The following is a 14,784-nucleotide window of genomic DNA, read 5'->3' as shown; positions in this document are numbered from 1 at the left end:
TCTCAATCTAATTTAATCAGTCTCTGTTTGTTTGTCTCAGAGATTTTAGTCTCTACTTCACTTGAAGGAAAGAAGAGCACATGCAGGATGTTTGTACTGCTGCCCCAATGGATGAACCTGGCCAATGGAAGAGGTGACTTGTGGGAAGTGATTATATTATGGGATTGGTGGTTATACCACTGCTCACCAGAGGGTTAAAGATACTCATGCAGTGAGGCAGTTCTCATAATAGTCACCTGTTATCAAATGAAGACAACCATATTCTTGGCCAGCTCAAATTACAACTGGTTCTCTCTTTATTAACACAACATATTGTACCACATGCAAGAGAGTCTTCACAGTAAAGACAGATGAAGATTCAGCATATGGGAGGTTCTGCATCTAAAACTATGAGTTAAACAAACTCTTCTTTATTCATGGTTTAGGTCAGCTACTTTGTTAAAGAAAAGGACTGACACAGGTGTGTCATGTTTGTGTATGTGCGCACACACACATTTGTGTGAGTGTGTGAGAGAGAAATGTGGTTTAAATAGAAGTGCTCTTATAGGCTAATTGAAGAGTAAAAAGCATCTCTCTACCTGTGACACTCTTCTTCTAAATACAACTTCTTAAACCTTACAGAGATTACTTGGTAACTTGCTGAAAGGCAGATTCACACTCAGTAGATTTGAAGTGGATTTATAATATTGTATTTGTACCATGCTCTCAGGGATGCTTTTGATGATCCTGAATTCTGGATACATTCTGAGTAGGAAAGAAAATACTACTACATACATGTTTAGTTGTGTTTGCTTCCTTTTTGTCAAGAAATGTTTCTATTTGAGAATGGTCCCTTACATATTTCATGATAATATCTCTTTTTCCATGAATTAAGATTTCCTGAAACTCTTGCTATGGTTACAAGTTGCTAATAGGAAGAGGCATGTGTGTACCTGGTCTTGGGCAATGCTGTCCTGGATATATTCTGAGAGTTGGGTGGTAACTTCACTGGGTCATCAGCTGTGGGCTCCCATCTGCATAGTCTCTTCAGGAAATACATTCCCCAGCACTGTTCTCCCTCTCTGCTTTCCTGTTTATATTCTGAATGAGATGGGACATCTTCTAATCACATATAAGATTGGAAGGTGGAAGGAACTCAATCCTATTGATCCACAATATGCAAGGAACTTGGACAGAGGTGAGAGTGTGGACATACACCTTTCTTGTCTTTATTCTATTTTTAATATCTATAAGGAGTTGTATAAAATTATGTCCGTTAAACAAGCAAGTTGATAAATAAAATTCATCTTTACCTATCAGTCTTTCATCATTCTGCCCTATCCCTCCCAATCCAACTTCTCCATTCCATATAGATTTCCATGTGTAAGAATGCATGTCTGTAGGATATATGGAAGTCACTTCTGATTACTCTGATAAATACAGATATAATATGGGTCACTATGTAACTGTACCTAGTGCATGACTCCACAAGTGTCTTAAATGTATTTTATTTATTCACATATATTTATTTCCATTCTTCAGTTTGCATTTATTTGAACTAGACCAGAAGCCAAGGGTGCTTTTGATATCTGCTCTCTGAATAACACCTCTAAGATCAAGGACCAGAAAATATATGTTCAAACCTTCCGAAACCTGATGCAAAGTTTTAGTGATTTTTTTCTTGATATTTCCTGAAGTTATTTAAAAACTTTTTTCCACTCTACTTTCGAAAGTTTAAACAATGGCAGTGTAAAACAATAATATCATACTCAGTATCAAATTAAATTTTCTGAGAACTAGATTAAAATGTTGTATGTTTTGACATGAGAGTTGGAATTAGTATTTAAAAAAAATACATTTGCTGGAAATAAAATTCCCTGACAGGAAATTGATAAATGTTGAAGGTACTCAACTCACTTTTTTATTACATTATTTAGCATCCCCAAACATCATATTGTACTTCAAATAAAATTATTCCATGGCAATATAAAATTGAATTTAAAAAATTTTAACGAATATTTTTCTTTAAAAAAGTAGTTTTCTAAATGGTTTTCACAAGGTATTTTTCCTTGCCTTTAAAAATTTGCCCTGACATATCTAGAATGGCTTTGTTATTGACTGACTGCAGAATTGTAGGACAGACTGGACCATACATGAGTACAGAGCAATGTTCTTTGTAAGTCACAGAAGAGGCAGTGTCAGGTGTGTGCTGCTTGGGATGAGCAGGAGGACAGACAGTTAAAGTATGCAGTTGACTCCAGAACCTATCTCCCAATGCTTTCCAGTGACCTTACAAAGGGGGCTGCATCTGAAATGTTCTGTAAGCAGTTGAAGCACCAGGGTAAGCATCTGGGACAGCCCAGGCTCTCACTTCTGCTTCCCTGGGAGGTTTTTGTTATGACTGGTGTCACAGGGGTAGGTAACTAATTACCCTGCTGACAGTAGTAAGTGGCAAAATCTTCAGGCTGCAGGCTGCTGATGCAGAGAGTGAACTCTGTGCCAGATCCACTTCCATTGAACCTCCATGGGACCCCAGATTGCCAAGTAGGTGCAAAATAAATCAGGAGCTTTGGAGCTTTCCCTGCTCTCTGCTGCTAATAATGTAAATAATTGCTAATGACCTGACTGGCTTTGCAAGTGATGGTGATTCTCCCAGAGATGCAGGCAGGGATGGCGACTGGGTCAACTGGACATCACAATGGGCACCTGACATTGGAAACATTAAAACAATTAGTCACTTAATTAATGATATTATCCAAGTACTTCCACGAAGCTTCAAGCTGCTCTGTTAACACTAAGTGAGTAATCCCCAGCATTGTTCTTCCTTACCTGGGAGCCAGAACAGCAGGAACCCCAGGGGCTGAGCAGGGGCCTTGATGTCCAAGCTGTTTGCTGACTGGAACCTTCTGCATAGGGTGTGGACAGCCTATGAAGCCTTCTCAGGGCAGTGGGCTGTGCTCAGGGCACATGAAAATCAGCAGGGTGGGAAAGATTTAAAAGACATGGCTAAATGTGTAGCTTGGTGATCTTCATGAATTTCTGAGCTAGCAGTCTCCATATCTCTCAGGTAACATTCCTGTCTCCGATCAATAGCCCCAAAAGACCCCCTTCAAAGATAAGATGTTCCCTAAACCAAGAACTCATATCTACTTTAGTCTCTTCTGCTTCATAAACCTTGATGTTCTTATGCTATCGTCTCTTCCAGTTCAGAATAACATTTTTTTAGTAACTGGGTTAGAACTTGTGGTCCCAGCAGGTTCAGATTTGATGAAAGGAAACACAGTAAAGGGTGAGCAAGGCAATGAAGCCACAAGGAATGGAGAAGACATCCTTAGCATGGGAAGGAAGGAAAAACTGCCACAGACAGTGAAGGCAGAGCTCAGTGCGGATGGCTCCCACATCAGGACCAGCGTGTGGAGACACTGTCCATCCTAGTGCAGGATGTCACATCTGGGGAGCCACTAGAAAGACATTTACATGACAGTGAATCAACCTCTCATCATTGTGAGTCCAAGCAGCTGCTGCAGGCACACAAAATAACACTGCTCCTCATAGTCAGAAGCTCACACACAGGGAAAGTCCCTGCCAAAGTCAGGGTTCTCTTCATCATCCTTCACTAAATGAACTGCATGTGGATCTGGATTTGAGAGATTCACCAACTTCGACCCTGGTTATGATGTATCTGAGGCCTGAAATATCACACTTCTGACGCCAAAACAAGCTATAATGAATGTATAAAACTCATGCCTTTCTATTCACCTGCATTTAATGAGAAGAACTTTGAAGGTGGACCTGTCTTTTGATACACATCCACTCCTGGTGCACACAACGTCCCAACACCTTGGTTTGAGACCAAGACATTTTAAGAATGGCTATGTTTCAGGAGGAAAGAAGAGGGGATATGAGAGTGGAGATCAACTACTTCACAATTTGTGTAATAAGGGTGGGGGGACGGGGGGTGGGAAGATGGGAAGGGATAGGAAGGGTCAACAAAGGAGGAGGCTACAATGCTTGATAAGAAATGTACTCATTATCTTGCCCATGTAATTGCAACCCCTCTGTACAGTATTTTCACAATAAAAAATTAGCTTAAAATAAAAAAAATTGTGTAATAATACTGTTATGCCCTGAGCCTCAGGTAGGAATTATATTGATAAAGATCTCTTGTGTAGATGATACTAAAGCTACCAGCACATGTTTTTAATACAGCATTATTTACCCTACCTAAGATACAGAACCAACCCAGATGCCCCTCAGTAGATGAATGGATCAAGAAAATGTGGTATATATACAAAATGGAATTCTATGCCTCCACCAGAAAGAATGTTATTGCCCCACTTGTTAGGAAATGGAAAGACTTAGAAAAAAATATATTAAGTGAAGTAAGCCAGGCCCAAAGAAACATAAGTCCCATGGGTTCCCTTATTTGCAATAACTAGTTTATATCAGAGACAAGCAGAAAAGGTCAGCGAAATGAACCCCACGACAGGGACAAAGGTGTTTTTTTTCTTCCTTGCAATGGTTTCTAAAGTATTTAACAGGTTCCATGTAATTTTCTTGTATGACCCTCCCCATGGTATAATCCCTGTTTTCACTGTATTTGATGTTGGTATAATTTGGGAAGTGAAAGAGAAAAAACAAATTGTTTAAATTGAGATACACGTTAACCCTTGAGATGTACATGATGCTATGTCAAAAAATGAACTTTATAATTTAGGCGTGGGGTGAGGGAAGAAAGAGGGAAATGTAGTTGTGGAGATGGGAGGGCAGGAATGGTAGGGGAAAAACAAAGGAGGAGGCAACAATGCTTGATAAGAAATGTACTTATTACCTTGCTCATGTGATTGTAACACCTCTGTGCAGTATTTTCACAATAAAAAATCTTATTTTAAAAAAGATCTGTTGTGCACATAGAGTAAGAAACTGATCTGCACACAGGGATCTCAGGGTCACTATGTCATTGATGTCTCATATGCTAGCTGCCATGTAAACCAGGGCAAAGTGTTTTCTGTTTATTTGTTTTCCTAAAATGTCTTCAAAGTTCTGTTTAAAAGAAGTATTCTTATTTAATATGTAAGGTGTAACATTGATAGATTGTGACACACTGTAAAAAACACATATAAGCTATTTGAGATGAAAGGACTGTTCCTACCACAGACACTGCCTATGTGTAATCCTAATCACTCAGGGAGACACAGAAGGAATATGGAGATTTTCAGGTCAATCAGGACACACATGGATAAGCCCTGTCTCACCTGACATTGCCTTGCTTCATGGAGTGGTGTTGGCATGAGCAGCAGCAGAAATAGCATTTGTTCAATAGTTTTGTCTACCCCTGGCACTAAAATCAATTCTCTGTGTGGTTTGTGGTTCCTTTAGATATTCAAATGCTTCCTTAGTAGAAGTCATGAGATAGTCAGTGGATAATTTTATAAATGTTTTCTGTCTGTTTGGGACTCAGTAAGTATAGAACTTCTCCCAGCACAGCTATGAGGCTATTTCATGTTTTACCACCAGTGGAAGTTGAGATATTTTAGATCTATTAGTGACAGAGAGATTAGGAGAACTTAAATGTAACAGAGAAACTGGTAAGGGTAATCCTTTCCAAAGATGATGCCTGTGCTGAGGGAAATAGCAGGGGTCTACTTTGGATGTCTGAGTGGTCTGTGCATTTTCTGAGAGAAAATCCAATACATACTCAAGTCTCAGGGGAAGCCTTTGCGCATTGTGGTGCTTGTTTGCCATCTAATGGTAGGGTTTTGGAAGGGAAAAAATATTCTTCTAACCTGTAAGAGACAGGTGAGAAAAGGCTTCCATTAGAGGAGGACCAGAGGAAGCACACATGGAGAATAGCATTATGCAGAGTCAAACTTCAATTTGTAGCTTTGTTAAAAAATAATGGGCCTGTGCCAAGGAAACCCCTGTTTTCACTATATTTGATGTCGGTATAATTTGGGAAGGGGAAGGGAAAAAAGTTGTTTAAATAGGGATACAGGTGGACCCATTGCAACTATAAGATATACAAGACGTTATGTCAAAAAGTGAACTCTACAATTTTGGGGAGGGGGCAAAAGGGTAGATGGGAGGGCAGGGATGGGAAGGGGAAACAAGAGAGGAGGCAGCAATGCTTGATAAGAAATGTACTCATTACCTTGATCATATAATTGTAACCCCTCTGTATGGTATTTTCACAATTAAAAAGTAATACTAATGGGATTTTAAGAATCGTGGGTTGACACTTTGGAAAGTAGTATGGAGGTTCCTCAAAAGACTCCACATAGAGCTCCCCTATGACCCAGCAATCCCACTTTTGGGCATTTACCCAAAAGTTTACAATCAAGACCACACTAAAGCTACAGCACCACTATGTTTATGGCAGCAATATTTACTATAGCTAAGATATGGAACCAACCCAGATGCCCCTCAGTAGATGAATGGATCAAGAAAACGTGGTATATATACACAATGGAATTCTATACCTCCAACAGAAAGAATGACATTGCCCTGTTTGTTAGGAAATGGAAAGCCTTGGAAAAAATTATATTAAGTGAAGTAAGCCAGGCCCAAAGAAACATAGGTCCCATGGTTTCCCTTATTTGCAATATCTAGTATATGTCTGAGTCAAGCAGAAAAGTTCAGATAAGGTGATGTTAGGGAAATGAACCCTAAGATACTTATTCAAATGTTTTTTTTTCTTTCATGCAATTGTTTCTAACGCATTTATAAGATTGTTTCTTTGTTGCTTTGTATGTCCCTCCCCCACAGTATAACCCCTGCTTTCACTGTATTTGATGTCAGTATAATTTGTGGAGGGTAAGGGGAAAACCAAATCATTTAAATAGGGATACAGGTGGACTCATTGTAACAATGAGATGTACAAGTCGTTATGTCGAAAGCAAACTTTACAACTTTGGTGGGAGGGGGAGGGCCCCAGGGGGTGGGGGAGGGGGGAGGGGGGAGGAGGATGGGAAGGGATGTGAAGGGTAAACAAAGGAGGAGGCTGCAATGCTTGATAAGAAATGCACTCATTATCTTGCCCATGTAATTGTAACCCCTCTGTACAGTATGTTCACAAAAAATTAAAATTAAAATTAAAAAAGAAATGTACTCATTATCTTGCCCATGTAATTGTAACCCCTCTGTATAGTATTTTCACAATAAAAAAATTAAAAATTAAAAAATAAAAAAAGAATCATGGGTTGATTAAGCAATAAGGTTTTAACATCTGAATCATATAATTAACTTGCCTTATATCTAACAAACATATTCTATTAATTTGTTGATACTCAGAAACATTCCTATTGAAAAATCTTTCTCACTTATAAGCCTAGCTTTGTGATTCATTCTTCAATTCCTAGCTACTACTGCTTCTTGAGTCATTCTGCATGAGATTTGACTCTGTAATTCTCTCCAAACTATAGAAATGGCATGCTGCTGGTAGATGTTTTGTCTTTGTCTTTCACATTTGGGAATAAGTGATAAATTGACTTCTGCAGTAACATTATAAATTCTGGTTCTGGGAGTCCCTGGAAGCTGAAGTAATCCAAGATCACACATGGACAAGGTCTCTGGTATGACATCATCTGTCAAGTCCTCCAAACTAAGACTACTGCTTTGTTTCAGAGAATTTGCTATGCTGCTCCCCAGAAACCTTTGAAATAGGACAGCTGGGCCAAGCCCTACAGAGATGTTTTTGTTAAGGACTGTATCACTGTGGGAGGAGTATCTTTATCTTGCATGTAGTAATAAACCCCACTATCCTCAGCCTCCACCCTGCTGATTTGCAGTGTGAAATCTGTGCCTGACCCACTGCCACTGAATCTGTCTGGGACCCCAGATGGTCTTTTGGAAGCCCAATATATTAGGAGTTTTGGAGACTGGCCAGGCTTCTGCAAGTACCAAGATAGAGCTATATAAGAGGCTCTGACTTGACCTGCAGGAGAGGGAGACCGTCTCTCCCAGGGTGACAGGCAGGGAGAGTGGAGTCTGAGTCATTATAATATCACCGCTGGACCCTGAAATAAAAATAAATGAAAAGTACAAGGTTATATGTGATATATAAATTTTTCTGTGGTTATATATTAATTCTCAATCCTTTTCATGATTTTCCTTCTATCCTAAAACCATTCAATATTTCAAAACATATGCAAATATTAAAAAGCATAAATGAGGTTCTAGATCTCATGTATACTACCCACTGCACAGTTGTCATAGTTGTCACCAAAGCTCAGAACCTGGTTCCATCTAGAATGTTCATCACTCTTATATAATTAACTTCACCTGCCCCATTCTAGAGGACAAGTTCTGTGCATCTAACCCATGAACAGAATACAAACAAGAAGCATTGGCCCTGAGGACTCACCCTCAACCCCTTTTTCCATCTTCATTCCCCTCTGTCCTTACCAGTGATCCAGAGCATTAGGAGACCCAGAACCCAAGAACATTTTAGCTGGGAATCCAGGAGATTTGTTCAGTGAAGTCAAGGTCAAGAAGAGCCTTTATGTCAAACTAAGGCTGGAAAGTCCTCCTTGGGGAGCACTATGCAAATCAGCAGGTGGGTGCAGCAGTGTGAGAAGAATAAAGCAAAGGGCAAGGGCATCTCTCTGGTGAAGAAAGTGACTTAAATTTCTTCTGTGTTTGGAGAAAAGACCCACAAATACCAGGCTGGCTCCAGCAGTGGGTAGAAGGACCCCTCTCCCCTGATGCCTGGATCTGCAGGGAGGATGTGGTATACTTGACCCTGCAACTTAAAACACTAGAGGCCTAATTCAATTGAAATGTGTGTCCAAGAGAGTCTTGGTGAAGGGTCAATTTGATTGGCCCTCTTCTAGTTATTCTAGAGAAAAGTACTGTATAGAGACTTCATTTGCCATTGTCTCTCAAGACTTCTATGCAATACCACTGTGGTTTGAATTAAGTAAGGAAATCAAATACCTACTTCAGTTAATCTGATATCACTGAAAGTAAGTTAACTTATGGTTAGCAAGTTATCAACACCTGTTAGAGATATTATTTATAAACCAGACATTGGTGGCTCATGTCTGTAATCCTAGCTATTCTGGAGGCTGAGTTCTGAGGACATGGTTCAAAGCCAGTCCAGGCAGAAAATTCCCCTTGTGACTCTTATTTCCAATCAATCATTCAGAAATTGGAAGTGGTGCTGTCGCAGAAAGTGGTAGAGCATTAGCCTTGGGCAAAAGTGCTCAGGATTAATGCCCAGGTCCTGAGTTCAATCCCTACAAGTGATAAAAAAAAAAATTAAGGTTTTTCATTGAGGGCGTAATAAATTAAGTTCCTTATGATTACTTGTGTTGAAACAAAATAAACCTGAGGATAAAATCCTCCTTACAGAGGGTAAACTAATAACATTTCTACATGAAAGAGAAAAACGGCAGAGAAAACTAAATTTTTTTTGGGGGGGGCCCAGTCGTGGCGCCTGAACTCTGGGCCTGAGTGCTGTCCTTCAGCTCTTCAGCTCAAGGCTAGTGATATACCACTTGAGCCACAGCACCACTTCTGGCTTTTTTTTCTTTTTGCTTATGTGGTGCTGGGGAATCGAACCCAGGGCCTCATGTGTGCAAAGCAAGCGCTCTACCACTGAGCCACCTTCCCAACTCCAGAAAACTAAATTTTACATAGGCATTTTCACAATCAGTAAATATGGGATTACACTTCTTCGGCATAACTCTTCACCAGACTAACAACAGCATTCTTAATATTTCTCTCTCTTCTATAAGACAGTAAGAATAAGAACGCCAGTTACGTTCACTTAGTCAGACAATGGCAACATCTATTTTTTAATCTTTCTACAGAGTCAGCTCCTGGAAAAGTTATTAACTCTGTATTAGACCCTCCTTGTCCTGCCTGCATTCCCTTGGGCAGCCACAGCCAGGACTCCACACCTCATAGCAGGACCCAGCAAGAGCTGTGTTCATGTCTCAGTATAACAAACACTCAAGCTTAAGTCTTCCCTTAAGCTTCATCAGTATCTACTCAGAAACTGAATGCTGGTTCAGAGTTGTACAAAGGAATTCAAATTCCACTCAGCCTGAAGAACATACATTTCTGTTGCTATTGGCCACTCTTTGCGACATTTTCTTATGGGTTACACAAAATTTCTTCTATTAAAATTTATTATAGGAATTTTTATTGTGATTAAGTGATTACATAAATTTCACAAATTTCACAGGATTGGGATACTTATAGTCACAAAGTAAGTGATATTTATTGTCACAAACACATTCTAACCTTCGTAGGGTAAATTATCATGGTTCATAAAGTTTGTTAATTCTATGAGCTTTGACAATACAGTTATTTCTTCCACATGGGGTGATATATACATTTCTTTCCTTTTGCTTAGGGTAAGCTTTTCCCTCTTTCCTGCTCATTCCCTCCCTCCCATTGCTTCCATTGAGTTGCTTTGTTCATTTTGACCAATGTCCACTGTAGCTGATAGGTCCCACTGTTGTATATTTTCCCCTGTTTCCCTCTGTTTCTGTGTCCTCCTCCTAGTTTCCCTCTGATGTGCACATATATACTATATATGTGGTATTATATATTATTTTTAAATAAGTTTTTTATAGTGAAAATACCATACAGAGGGTTTACAATTACATGACCAAAGTAATGAGTACATTTCTTATCAAGCATTGTTGCCTCCTCTTTTCTTTCCTCTTCCCACAAATTCCCATCGCCCCCCCCTCCTGTTCCCAGGACCCCTGCCCTCACTACCCACCCCCAGCACAAAAGTTGTAAAGTTCATTTTTTGACATAACGTCTTGTACATCTCATTAGTACAATGGTCCACCTGTATCCCTATTTAAAAATTTGTTTTTTCCCTTCCCTTCTCCAAATTATACCAACATCAAATACAGTGAAATCATGGTTTATACCTTGAAGGAGGGACATACAAAGCAACAAAGAAATTATCTTATAAATGTTATTTGTAAATTACTTCTTTTATTCCTTTCTAAACTCTTTCAGATACCATTACTGGAAGAAAGTTCCTAACTGAAATTATATGCCAATCACATGGAAGGGGAGAGGACTAACACAGGTAAATTTCCCAGTAGGTTGTAACTTCAATCCTGTATATGAGTTATAAATGATATAGCTCAAAAGAAATACTGAAATCTCATCCTTTCATATCCCCCACCAAGGATGAGCAACCATAAAAAGCCTCATCTTATGCATTTATATACTTTGTGCAGCAGGGGGGGGGAGGGAGGGGTGTGTAGGTGTGTCTTCAGTCTTAAACTCAGGGTCTGGGCCATGGCCCTGAGCTTTCTTACTCAAGGTCAGCCCTCTTCCACCTGAGCCACATCTCCCTTTCTGTCCTTTTGTTGGTTAACTGGAGGAAAGAGTCTCTTGTACTTTCCTTTCCTGGGCTGGCTTTGAACTGGGAACAGCAGATCTCAGCCTTCTGTGTAGGTAGGTTTTCAGGCATGAACTAACTGCACTGGCCTCTTGTAGATACATCAGCCTTGTAGAACACTGGGATTTAAATTTATACTTCTCAAAACAGGACAAAATATAGCTTCAGGAACCACAGTCCTTTGCTACACAACTAGGCATGGAAGGGTTTCAGGATTGGAAGTTGCTGATGAGTCCTGCTGGCCATTTGCCCTCAACTGCTTATCAGGTGATGGTCTGCTCTTCTCAGGTGTGGTGCACTTGTAAAGGCTTAGTAATGGTCATTGTGTTTGGCAAGTTGGATACAGAGAAGCGTCACAAAATATAAAAAGATAACAACTTTAAACGTTGCCATAGATTGGAGAAAATGATTGATAAAAATCTCTCAAGTGACTAGGGATAGAAAAAAATTACCTCAGCCCAATAAAAGATATGTGGCAAAACTATTGTCAACATCATACTAAATGGTGAAAACTGAAATTATGAAATTATTTCCTTCAAAAATAAGAATATATAAGCATAACCAAGGAGATGAAGCATCTCTACAATGAAAGCTATTATAATAAAAATAAATAAATGAAATGCACAAATGTATACATACATACTTCTTTTTTATTTTACCTAGATAGACTTCTCTTTGCTATGCAAATCTAAAGTATTGTCACAACCCTGACTCACCAGAGTATGTTGATATGTCATTTACAAGTCAGGAGAGGCAGTATAAATTCTGTGCTGAGGGCCATATAGAGAAAAGAATGTTTGGATAAAAAGGATCTTCTCAGTCCCTTACAGAAGAATAAAAATACATGTACATCTACAAACAACGCCAGTAATTCATCCAATTTAGTTGATGTTTTTCTGATTCTGATCCAAAAACTAAGCAGGGTTTCACCTTCAACTGCTAGGAAACTTTCTTGAATTCAAGCTCACTGAGAATGGAACCTGAGTCCTGCTTCCTCATCATGATTGGAGCAGCAAGAAGAAGATAAACAAGTCTGCAGCTACATGTCCAAACTACATGTCAATTCCTAAGGCTGATCCTGCTCAGGGAGAGCTGGTTTGGTGACTTAGTTTCCCTGCACTGCCATGGAGAACACAGATGTCTTGCGCTGGTAGACAAATTTATGGAATAGTTTTAAAATCAAAGCTCTGGAAGCCAGGAAGTCTAGAGTGTCATCTGTTTTAGACTCTCTTCCTGACTGTTCACTTTCTTTTAATGTCCTCACAAGGACTTTGATGCCTGTGACAGAGACAGAGACAGAGCCATCCAGGGCCACATCTCCTCAAGACACTAGCACTACAGGACTTCCTACAGTCTCAGGGACCCCACATCACCTCACTCACTTGTTACAGACTTCTCCAAGGACATATATCTCAGGGGACATGAATCAATCCTTAAAAGATGGACTTTGCTGATTAATGAGGCAGGAAATGGAGGCAAAGCCAAGCTTCCAGTCTCTAAATTCCCAAAACAGAAGCCTTTCCCCTACAATTCAGCCTGCTGACAGCTCCTTTTGAGTGTCCCTGGTCCTAGTCAAATACCCAAGCTGGAGACTCTTTGTTGATGATAAAACACTAACTCTGTGGTATCCCTAGATTACTAAATTTGATAGCTCTTTTCATATATATTGTGTGGTTTCACTACAATCTAGTGGTATTATTCTAACATTACATGCTTTAGAACCAGGATTCTATTTCTTTATATTTTATTAATTAATTTTTAATTTTACTTTATTGAAAAGATGCTGTACAAAGGGGTTACATTTACATGAGTAAGGTAATGAGTACATTTCTTGTCAAGCATTGTTACTCCCTCCTTTGTCATTCTCCCACTATCCCTTCCCTCCCCTACCTCTTTCACACCTCCCCCCCAACATTGTAAAGTTCATTTCCAATATAGATTCTTGTGGGTATCATCGTTGCAATGGGTCATCCTGTGTCCTTGTTTCAGCGTTTGTTATTCTCTTTCCTCTCCCCAAATTAGACAAATGTATATACAAGATTCTATACAAAATCAAGGTACCAATAGCAGTACAATGGAAACAGGGAATATACCATAGGGGGAAGAACATAGAAAAGAAACACTAAAATCACATAGTACATTAAAAACAACAACAAAGGAAGGTCTCTTGTGTCCCTATCTTAGGATTCAGGTTTCCCTCATTTGCAATAATTAGTATACATCTAGGATAATTTTATCTGAAAAAGCAGAAAAGCTCAAAACTCTGTACATATGACATCTAAGATGATGCTAAGCTAAATGAACCCCCGGTTTCTTTTTTCAGGAAGTTTTAAATTACATTTTGAGATGTCCTTTTTAACTTTTGTATGGATAAAATTCAGTTAAGATGGTAATTTTGTATGTGTGTATCTGTCTGTATCTGAGTGTGTGTGTGTGTATGTGTGTGTGTGTGTGTGTGTGTGTGTCAGTGGTTTGCCAGTGATATGATGAATAATAGCTAGTAAGTCCACACAGGTGAAGATAGAGAAACAAGAGTCAAAAGCTGCACAGAGATCCCCAAATCTCTCCATGCCAAATCCTGGTATTATACTAAATATGAATCACTGACTGCATGTGGAGGGCTCAAGTGGTGAAGAAAAATTTATCTCTATTTGTTGCATGACATGGTACAGGTGGGGAGAACCAATGGCTCAACTTCTGTGTATGTGGCTTGAGTACTGAAGGCTTGCAAGGTTGCTAATGTTGGCTTCCTAGACTATGTTGGCTGAAAAAGTATTCTAATTAGAGAAAAGGAGCCTGTTGCTCTCCCTGTGGATTTGCCACTGTAATTAGTTGTCAAGGGCACTCAGCAAAAGATGATTTATCTTAGGATATGGATTTGTTCACACACTATTGAGAAGTCTTTTTTATGTGAAAATACTGTACAGAGAGGGGTTACAATTACATGGGCAAAATAATGAGTACATTTCTTATCAAGCATTGTAACCTTCTCCTTTGTTTCCCCTTCCCATTACTTCCCATACTCCCCCACATCCCCCACCGAATCGTCCTCCCCCCACTCCACCAAAGTTGTAAAGTTAGTTTTTTGACATAACAACTTCTACATCTCATTGGTGCAATGGGTCCACATATATCCCTGTTTTAATATTTGTTTTTTCCCTTCCCCTCCACAAATTATACCAACATCATATAAAGTGAAAGCAGGGGTTATAACGTGGGGGAGGGACTTACAAAGCAACAAACAAATAATCTCACAAATATGTTAGAAACAATCTCATGAAACAAAACATTTGAATACATATCTTAGGGTTCATTTCCCTAACATCAACTTATCTGACCTTTTCTGCTTGACTCACACATATACTAGATATTGCAAATAAAGGAAACCATGGGAACTATGTTTCTTTGAGTCTGGCTTACTTCACTTAATA

The 14,784-nt window shown here is 39.3% G+C and overlaps 1 long non-coding RNA gene across 1 annotated transcript in view; it reads left to right on the top strand.

The window, feature by feature from the left end:
• LOC105999300 overlaps nt 1-7,982 on the top strand; it is a 16,146-nt gene extending 8,164 nt beyond the window's left edge. Inside the window, exons 2-3 of the long non-coding RNA XR_001175729.1 lie at nt 4,877-4,883; nt 7,898-7,982. This is a non-coding gene — a long non-coding RNA (uncharacterized LOC105999300). The remainder of the gene's footprint in view (nt 1-4,876; nt 4,884-7,897) is intronic.
• Nucleotides 7,983-14,784: the final 6,802 nt, after the last annotated feature.

This window comes from Dipodomys ordii, unplaced genomic scaffold (assembly GCF_000151885.1).
Source record: "Dipodomys ordii isolate 6190 unplaced genomic scaffold, Dord_2.0 Scaffold186, whole genome shotgun sequence".
Taxonomy (NCBI): Eukaryota; Metazoa; Chordata; class Mammalia; order Rodentia; family Heteromyidae; genus Dipodomys; species Dipodomys ordii.
The sequence above is the reverse complement of the archived record's forward strand: the minus strand, read 5'-3'. Positions and strand labels throughout refer to the sequence as shown.